Below are 10,155 nucleotides of genomic sequence, written 5' to 3' on the forward strand. Positions count from 1 at the left end.
ATTAAATTAAGGCCTTGAAATGAAGGAGTGACCCCGGATCATCCAGATAAGCACAGTGTAATCTAAAGGGTTCCTATAAGAGGGAGGCAGGAGGGTGAGAGGCAGAGAACACGTGGCCATGGAGCAGACTGGGGCGTGATGTGGGACCACAAGCCAAGAAATGCAGGCAGCCTATAGAAGTCAGAAAAGGCAAGAACACGGACTCTTCCCTAGAGTCACCAGAGAAAATGCAGCCCTGCCAAAGCCATTTTAAATTCCTGACCTCCAGAACTGTAAGAGAATAAATGAGTTGCTTTAAGCCACTACATTTGTAATAATTTACGACAGCAGCAAAACTAACACAGGAAACTAATACAAGAGCCAAAACTCTGTAAACTCCTTCCAGCTCGGCAGACATGTCAAGATGGCATCACCATGCCACTGGCCCATTTAACCCTGGCCTGAGCAGGACTGCACTCAGTCCATCACACAGGCCCAGAGCCTGCCCTCAGCCACATGCGATCCAAGAGCAGAGATGCTGAAGCTCCAGGGAGCCTGATCATTGGGCAGTACAGGCCTGGGTGAGGTGGGGGCAGAATCTGGGCATACTCCTAGGGGCCTTGGGAAGGAGGCGCTGATGTCTGATCAGATCCACAACAAGTCAGCAATGCTGCTCTCGTGGAAAAGTAGAAGGAGAGGGGACAAAACCAAACAGGCCACACCGCCCAACCCTCAAATCACACACACACACACACACACACACACACACAGAGCTAATAGCGGTCTACAATAGACAGGTACACAGATAAGCAGGCAGCAACGACTAAAAGAACAGACTCTGGGCACTAGAGGGCTCACAGAGGGCACAAATGAAGTGGCCCAATGAGTGTATGTGTTCAACTCCCATATCTCCTACCCCGCCACCCCATCCCCACACACACAGAAGGTTGTCAGCTGCCCGACCCCACCAGCCCCATCTGAGAATGATGGCCAGTGCAGGAGACTCCAAGAATACCACAGCAAGCTGAATGGACACAGCTCTGCAATCAGTCAAGTCTTTTTCTTTTTTTGACTCCTCCTCTTCCTGGATATGAGGCTCTGCTTTAAGAGGAACAAAAGAATACGTTTCTGTCTTGTTGGGCTCTCTGAGTGATGCTGAGTGAAAAGACATGAAAAAAGAAGACCACTCTGGGATTTGATGTCAGGACACATTATCATGCTCTTCAGTCCACAGTGACTTCTTACTTTCCACCCAGTTCAATGAGTCCATTCCCATTTATAGCTGCCTGTGGCAGGTATTTACTTGAAGGTAATAAAACTGTCATTTCTCATTAAACTTTCAATAGAATTTTTTCGCTATGGGTCACTTCTCACAATCTCTTAATTTGATCTGGGTTTCTGGGGGGCAAGGACTGAGGCAAAAGAAGGAGAAAATCTTGCTTTATTGACTATACTAAAGCCTTTGACTGTGTGGATCACAACAAACTATGGAAAATTCTTAAAGAGATGGGAATACCAGACCATGTTACCTGCCTTCTGAGAAATTTGTATACAGGTCAAGAAGCAACATTAGAACCTGGACATGGAACAGCAGACTGGTTGCAAATAGGAAAAGGAGTCAAGGCTGTATATTATCACCCTGCTAATTTAACTTATGTGCAGAGTACATCATGAGAAACGCTGGGCTGTGAATGAAGCACAAGCTGGAATCAAGATTGCCAGGAGAAATATCAATAACCTCAGATATGCAGATGACACCACCCTAATGGCAAAAAGTGAAGAAGAACTAAAGAAGAGCCTCTTGATGAAGGTGAAAGAACAAAGTGAAAAAGCTGGCTTAAAACTCAACATTCACAAAACTAAGATCGTGGCATCTGGTCCCATCACTTCATGGCAAATAGATGGGGAAACAATGGAAACAGTGGCAGAGTTTATTTTGGGGGGATTCCAAAATCACTGCAGATGGTGACTGCAGCCATGAAATTAAAAGACGTTTGCTTCTTGGAAGAAAAGCTATGACAAACCGAGACAGCATATTAAAAAGAAGAGACATTATTTTGCCAGCAAAGGTCCATCTAGTCAAAGCTATGGTTTTTCCACTAGTCATGTATGGATGTGAGAGTTGGACTACAAAGAAAGCTGAGCACCGAAGAATTGATGCTTTTGAACTGTGGCGTTGGAGAAGACTCTTGAGAGTCCCTTGGACTGCAAGGAGATCAGTCAGTCCTAAAGGAAATCAGTCATGAATGTTCATTGGAAGGACTGATGTTGAAGCTGAAACTCCAATACTTTGGCCACCTGATGTGAAGAACTGACTCATTAGAAAAGACCCTGATGCTGAGAAAGATTGAAGGCAGGAGGAAAAGGGGATGACAGAGGATGAGATGGTTGGATGGCTTCACCAACTTAATAGACATGAGTTTGAGCAAGCTCCGGGAGTTGGTGATGGACAGGGAAGCCTGGCATGCTGCAGTCCATGAGGTCACAAAGAGTGGGACATGACTGAGCAACTGAACTGAACTGAACTGAAGGAGGAGATCAGATATCAAAAAGATTAAGGTCCAGATGTTTAATCTGCTAGAGCAAATAGAATTGAGAGTTTGAAAAAAAACAAGTGCTATAATACCATTTATTTAATCAGCCTGTTGCCAGGTAAAACTAGATTAAATACACCCATTTTCCTTATAAATCTTTAGAGAAAGACTGAGTAAACTTTCAGTTGTTAGCATCTCTTCTCACCCCCTTAGCAATGGGCATGAAATCTCCCTTCTGTCCCTCCTCCTACTCTGATAGAAGACCGGAGCAGTAAGAGAAGATGTGCCTTCAGTAAAAATGAGAGCAACTCATGGTCACTCCCCAAACTTGATAGGGAAATCAGAAGGAAGCGAGAGAGAAAAACAAAGAGAGATGAAACGGATAGAAAAGGGCACAGCCTAGAGTTACCAAGCAGGCAACAAGGCAACACACAAGCCCTTCCGGAGCATCTCCAATGTGCCTGGTACTTGGTTACATGCTTTATGGAGGCCTGGGAGATAGACATGTATATCATCCCCATTTCACAGACAAGGATACTGAGGCTCAGAGAGGTTAAATGATGCGCCCAAACCATCTGAGATCTCAGGTCTGACTCCAAAACACATGATCTTTATACACTTACACACTCCTAAAATCCTGCCTTGGAGGATTTCACAGCCTTGCTGGGGAGATGCAGCTGATACACACTAAAGTGTAAAGAAACTATCAGGCACATAGACCTCAGTGATGAAGGAGATTAAATGAGAGGGCCCTCGAGTACAGGATGATCGGAAGTCTTCTCAAAAGAGCAGCTCACAGGGGCCGGTAAGCCTGGGACAGGTAGAAAGGAGCAGGGAGAGCTCACCTGAATTCAGACCAGTGTGGGATCTTAATTCAAAGAAAGGAGTAGGCTCATCCTCCCTCTGGTGAATAATAACATACCTGGAAAAGTGATTTGGAACCAAATTTTATAGTTTTGAATGTTGGTCTGAGGAATGTGAACTTAATCTCCTAGGAAGTAAGAAATGTTCAAACTACTGTGCTGTTGCATTTATTTCACATGCTCAAAATCCTTCAAGCTAGGTTTCAGCAGTACATGAACCAAGAACTTCCAGATGTACAAGTTGGACTTGGAAAAGTCAGAGAAACTGGAGATCAAATCGCCAACATTCATTGGATCATGGAGAAAGCGAGGGAATTCTAGAAAAACATTTACTTCTTCATTGACTATGCTAAAGCCTTTGACTGTGTGGATCACAATGAACTGTGGAAAATTCTTAAAGAAATGGAAGTACCAGACCACCTCACCTGTCTCCTGAGAAATCTGTATGCTGGTCAAGAAGCAAAAGTTAGAACCAGACATGAAACGATAGACTGGTTCAAAACTGGGAAAGGCTGTATATTATCACTTTGCTTATTTAACTTATATGCAGAGTACATCATGTGACATGCCAGGCTGAATGAATCACAAACTGGAATCAAATCTGCTGGGAGAAACATCAACACCCTCAGATATGCAGATAATAGTACTCTAAAGGCAGAAAGTAAAGAACTAAAGAGCCTCTTGATGAGGGTGAAAGAGGAGAATGAAAAAAGCTGGCTTGAAACTCAGCATTTAAAAAAGTGAGATCATAGCATCTGGTCCCATCACTTTATGGCAAACAGAAGGGCAAAAAGTTGAAGCAGTGACAGATTTCATTTTCTTGGGCTCCAAAATCACTATGGACAATGACTGCAGCCATGAAATTAAAAGATGCTTGCTCCTTGGAAGTAAGCTATGACAAACCTAGACAGTGTATTAAAAAGCAGAGACATCACTTTGCCAACAAAGGTCTGTATAGTCAAAGCTATGATTTTTCCAGTAGTCATGTACAGTTGTGAGAGTTGGACTATAAAGAAGGCTGAGCGCTGAAGAATTGATGCTTTCAAATTGTAGTGCTGGAGAAGATTCTTGAGAGTCCCTTGGACTGTAAAGAGATCAAATCAATCAATCCAAAGGAAATCAACCCTGAATATTCATTGGAAGGACAGCGGCTGAAACTCCAATACTTTGGCCACCTGATGAGAAGAAACACCTCTGTGGAAAAGCCTCTGATGCTGGGAAAGACTGAAGGCAAAAGGAGAAGTGGGTGGCAGAGGATGAGATGGTTAGATAGCATCACTGACTCAATGGACATGAATTTGAGTAAACTCCAGGACATAGCAGAGGATAGAGGAGCTTGTCCATGGGATCACAAAGAGTCAGATACTACCTAGTGAATGAATAACAATAATAGTGACCCTCCCCCAAAAAGGGGAAATTCTTCACCCATCCCCTCTCCTGGGGACCATGTTCTTACCTTGACCTTCTCTTCCCATTTCCAGTCTAGGAACATTCATTCTAACGTCCCCATGTGAGGATTGCATTTAGCTGTAAAAGAAACCCAGTCACAGTGGCTTAACAAAGTAGGAGTTTACATGTCTCAGACACTAAGAAATCCCTGGTAAGGCAATCCGTGATGGTGAAATTTCTCTAGGAAGTCATAGAGAACCCAGTCATAAAGGACCCTTCTTTTCATTCCACCATCCTTAGCATATGACTTTTATCCTGCTCACTTCATGGTTTTTAGCCTCATAATATCAATATGCCTGCCTTGGCTCCAGGTATCAACTCCTGTTCAGCAAAGGGGGAAAAGAAATGAAGCCACCTCTGAAAAGCTTTCCAGAAAGATCCACTTAGAAACTTCTGCTTGCATCTCATGGGTCAGACTGGTCATGTTGCTGCTCCTAACTTCAGGACATCTTTAGTATAGTAAGTTTTTTGCCTGGATGCTGTTGCAGCCTTGAACAAAATTAAGATTTTGATAGTATGGGGAGGAGAAGAAAGAGAGGGACAGATATTGAATACACAAATAACTGTATCTACAGTACCTTGCTGCTTTCTTAGGCCCAGCTCCCACTCCCTGCCTCAGTGCTGAGCCAGCATCACAGTCCTGTCTGGGTTGAGACAATGGGTGGAGCACAGCTATGGCTAAGCTGGGCCTGGCGCATGGCTGCACTTCTGCCTTAAGGCCTCACTCACATACCACAGCAAGAAGGTCACAGTTTTCTCCCAGTGCAGGACTGGAACAGCTCTGCCTTCATCCTTTTGACCTCTGCGTGAGGCTCCGGGATCTTACACAAGGGCCTCAGCCTTGCCTGGGGGCACACCCCTTGGTGCTAGGCTGCAGGAGGAGGCCAGTCTGCCCCTAGAATCCCTCCCCTTCCTGAGTCCCAGATCCCACAGAATAAAACCCAAACAGATCCTACACAGTACACTCCACTATAGCCCAAGCAATTAAGCACTAATAATAAAGTTTCAAGCAGTCTTAGGAAGAGAAAGATAGAAGAATCTTGCCTGCTGTCACAGTGGAATCACATAGGTTGCAACCCTGAGCCCAGGGACAGGCTAGGATCCTGGAAATGCTCAGATCTGCAAGGAGGGAAGAAGGAGCAGGCTTGGCTTCCAAATTCCCTGCCATCTCAGTTTCTAATCCCACTTCAACAGGCAACGGCAAACAAGTTGGTTAAGCTTTCTAGGCTTCATTTGGGTGCCTACCAATTACCTAGGCGCTCAGGTTTAAAAAAAAAAAAAAAAAGAAAAAGGTCGGTGTGGGTGGGGGGTGTGGAGAGAATGGGACCAAAGAGCCTTGGGTCTGATTTCAGAAATTCCAATTTAATTGATCTGAGATCATGTCCAGAGAATTTGGTAACTTGAATACTGCCCCAGTTGATTGTAACATTTTCAGCTTCATTACAAAAACTAAATCCTTGTGACTCAACACATGATCTGAGGACCAGCAGCTCCAGGTATCTTAGAAATGCAGCATCCCAGGCCCCACTCTGGACCCAGTGATCATTTGTTTTTGACAATATTCTCAATGACTCTTGTACACTGGACGTCACAAAAGCGCTGCTCTAGGTGAGGTGATTCAACCTTTGTTCAGTTGCAAAGACAGTGCTCTCAGCCTGGAGGGTCTTGAGCTAGGGGCAAGGGGAGAGTCAGGGGTTGGGGGATGTGGAGGCAGACAGGAAGGAAAGGAGAGAGGATGACCAAGCGTGCAGCCCCTAGGAGGGCTGTGGAAGCCCCCCTCACAGCTGGCAAGCACAGGCTGAGTGGCCATACTTCTGCCCCTCCCCTCCATGCTCTTCACCAGTCCTTGCTCTGGGCTTCTGAGCAACCAAATAATTGCTCCCAGCACTCCTCGATTCACCAGAAACTTCCGGAATCCCCCCAGGCCTGTCTCTGCCTCTGTCCCTTTTATGATCTGGCTCTGTTGTAGCTTGGGGAAAAATCTTGCTAATATACATTCATTCATTATTTAAAGGTTGCCACTGTTCTTTCAGGAAGGTTAAGCATGATTAAAAGACGGGATTTTTTTTCCACAGGGCACAGCAGAAAAGCTGGGACTCCCGCAATTTTAAGCTGTTTTGGCCAAGCCTTGTTGCATAATTTAAAGTCTGTGACTCATTTAGATTTAATTAGCCGAAGGAGCAGCAGCTGCAGGTTCATTAGTTGGTATTTATTAAGCACCCTCAGAGGGCTTGGTCTGCTGCTCTTTAAGAGCTTTGGACTTGCAAATTTCCTATACTTTAAGAAAGAGGGGATCATGGAGAGGGTTAGGAGGCAAGCATTTTGGTTCCTCTAGAACAAAGGGGTGGCATCAAAGGTGTGGCTTGGAGTCAGGAGACAAATCCCCCAAATGCCTCTGCCAAGAGTCAGTGATTTAGGAACTCAAGGTGACAATGTGATAAGAGGGTGCAGGCTCAGCTCTACAAATGAGAGGTGTTAGTAAGAGAAGGGCAGAGAATGTAGGGGTCAGAGACCTGACTTTAAGAAACGAGAGATGTGGAGCAATCAGAACTCAGCTCCAGGATCTTCGGGGCCCAGTGCAGAAGGACAATGAGGGTCCCTTGTTCAAGAACCACTGAGGATTTCAAGGTGGGGACAGAGGATCCTGGAACCAACTGTGGGGTCTGGCTAAGTGCAGGCTATACCCCCCCCCCCCCGCCACCCAGTGCTGTAGTGGTCCACCCATGAGCCTGGCCCTCGAGTGAGTGTGGGAGACCTTCTGGGGTAGGGAGCTTTTGTGGATCCTCTGAAATCCCCCTCTGACCCCTGACACCCCATCAGCCAGAGGAAGAGGAACAGGTGCTATGCATTTTGAAAGGGGGTAGGGACCACGGGAGCAGACCCAACTGCCAAGGATGCTGAGTCTGGTGGTCTAGGGGGAGGAAAGGTCCCCACACAGGCAATGTCCGGGGTGGGGGTGGGGGGCAGCTCATACACCCACCAGCTCTGGAAGCAGAGTCTGGCTGAGTGGGAGACACCTCTTGGCGTGCAGGTCACGCCCTGGGCTTGCAGCTGCTAATCTCAGGGCTAACACAAGCACTGAATTCCCCAATTCTTGGCGTTTCCTCTCCCTCCTGGCTTCCTCCCCGGCCCCATTCAGCAACTAGCTTTTCTCTGGGCTAGAAAATCCCCAAATAAGAGAATAAAGCTACACTTTTTACCCTCATGAGCCTCATTTGTATCAAATGACACAGTCACTTTGCCTCAAACTTTGCATCAAAGGAGGCTTTGTAAGGTCCTGGGGCAGAAAGCAGGTCTTGGAAGAAAGCCACCGGAAAGCCATGCAGAAAGTGCTGAGCAAGGCAACCCTTGGTTGAGAAGGTGGGGGTCAGCGGGAGGGAGGTGGAGTGTCCTTGGGAGCTTCCCCTACCCCTAGGTAGGACGTATGCCAGACATTCTCTACCATGGAGCCACTCTCCTCCCAGCTGGACCAGCTAATTGTTCGCTGCAGGCACCACCCTACTGCAGGGGCTTCAGTCAATGCTTGAGGAGCAAATGAGTGAACAAGTCGATGAATAAAAGGATGCAGTCGACAGCCTGAGAGAGGACTCCGAGCTCAAGCCTTCTGTGAAGATGTCCCGGAGAGGAGGGAAGGGCTCACACACTTAACCCAGTAGCTACTGTGTATTCTGCCCCGTCCAACACTCTTCATGTCAACTCATCTCATTCCATGGCCACCCCATGAGATAGTACTATAACCATCCTCACTCTGCCAATGAGGATGAGACTCAGACAGGTTCAGGAATTGCCTGAGCTTCCTGAGCTGGAAGCCTGGCAGGGACCAAGTGGAGCATGGAGCTGAAAGTTGCTTTAAAGAATGCGGAGAAATCTATCTCGTCTTTTTGGATGTCAATGAGATTCAGAGCTGCTTTGATAATAAATGTGAAGAGTGATGTTACTGTATTTCAAATGCTATTGTGAGGGCCGCTGTATCTCTCTATATTGTGCACACCTAGGGATAGCGGCTTCAAAGGTACTCGACTGAAAAATCTGCCCTTTTATTCCACCCATTCTCTCCCTTCCTCCCACTAAAGGTTGTGGAGGGGACAAGTATGTCAGGCCTCACTCACTGGCTTTGGTGGGGCAGGTGAAAGAGGGGAGCTGGCCAAGTGGAGCTAACAAGAAAGGAAGAATCAGTGTAAAAGAGGCAGCACCCCCCCACCCCCCACCTCCTGCCCATTTTCACCCTGTGTCTAGTTCAAGGGCAGCCAGGAATCCAGTCTTTTTAAGTGATACCTGCTGATTTTTAACTGTTGAGTATCTTTTTAGGCACTCTATGGACCTAACAAAAGTCTGCAGGCCCACCAACTCACAACCTTTGAACTTGAGATGTGATTTCCTTTATGATACAGTCTTCTGTTTCACTCAGAGACGTGCTGGGGGAATTCTTTAAACAAAAAATACTCCTAGTTACAAAAATAGAATGTGATTCACTCTAGCCCTGCATTAAGCAGAGAAGCAGCAGCAAAGGATGTTTCTTCCCTTCACAAATTACCTCACCTTGAGGTGTTTCAAGAGACAGAGCTCTTTATGCATTTCAAATCAAGTTAGAATGGGAAAAATCTAATTTTCATACAACTTGAAGGAAAATGGGGATTTGACTCAAGCCTGGATCAGGATTAAAGAAAGGGCAAGGCAGGGGCCTGGGGTGGAGAAATGAGGCAAGACAGTGCATTGCAGGCAGAGGGCAAAGCTGGGTGCCCTCACTGAGGGATGTGGAGAGAGGCTGGCAGCAGCCCTGTGAGATTGGTGAGACAGCGAGATGGAGCCTGGGGACCGGATCCAGCCAGAGAGGGGAAGAGGATGAGGGCACATCATCAGTTGCCATGGCAACAAAGGAATAAGGAAAGGGGAGGGGAGAAGAGGAGGGAGAGGGGAATCTCAGAGAAGAGCTATATTGTGCTGCTATAGCCAGGTCTCTCCCCTCCATCCAGGCACCTTGTCTGTAACTCCCGGGTCCCCTACCACCTCCCCCACCTGACTCCACTCAACCTTGGCATGGATAAAATACTATGAACTGATGTCAAAGGCATTCAGATCCTATATGTGTAACTATAGGATGTGTAACTACTTACTTCGCGTCAGTCTCTAGAAGACCCATTTTTAAAATTTTTTTTAAAAATGTTTATTTGGCTGTACTAGGTCTTAGTTGCAACATGTGGGATCTTTAACTGTGACATGAGAACTCTTAATTGCAGCATGTGGGATCTAATTCCCTTACCAGGGACCGAACCCAGGCCCCCTACATTGGGAGCATGGGGTCTGAGCCAATGGGGCAACAGGGAATTCCC

The sequence above is a fragment of the Odocoileus virginianus genome, chromosome 2 (genome assembly GCF_023699985.2).
Source record: "Odocoileus virginianus isolate 20LAN1187 ecotype Illinois chromosome 2, Ovbor_1.2, whole genome shotgun sequence".
NCBI classification, from domain to species: domain Eukaryota; kingdom Metazoa; phylum Chordata; class Mammalia; order Artiodactyla; family Cervidae; genus Odocoileus; species Odocoileus virginianus.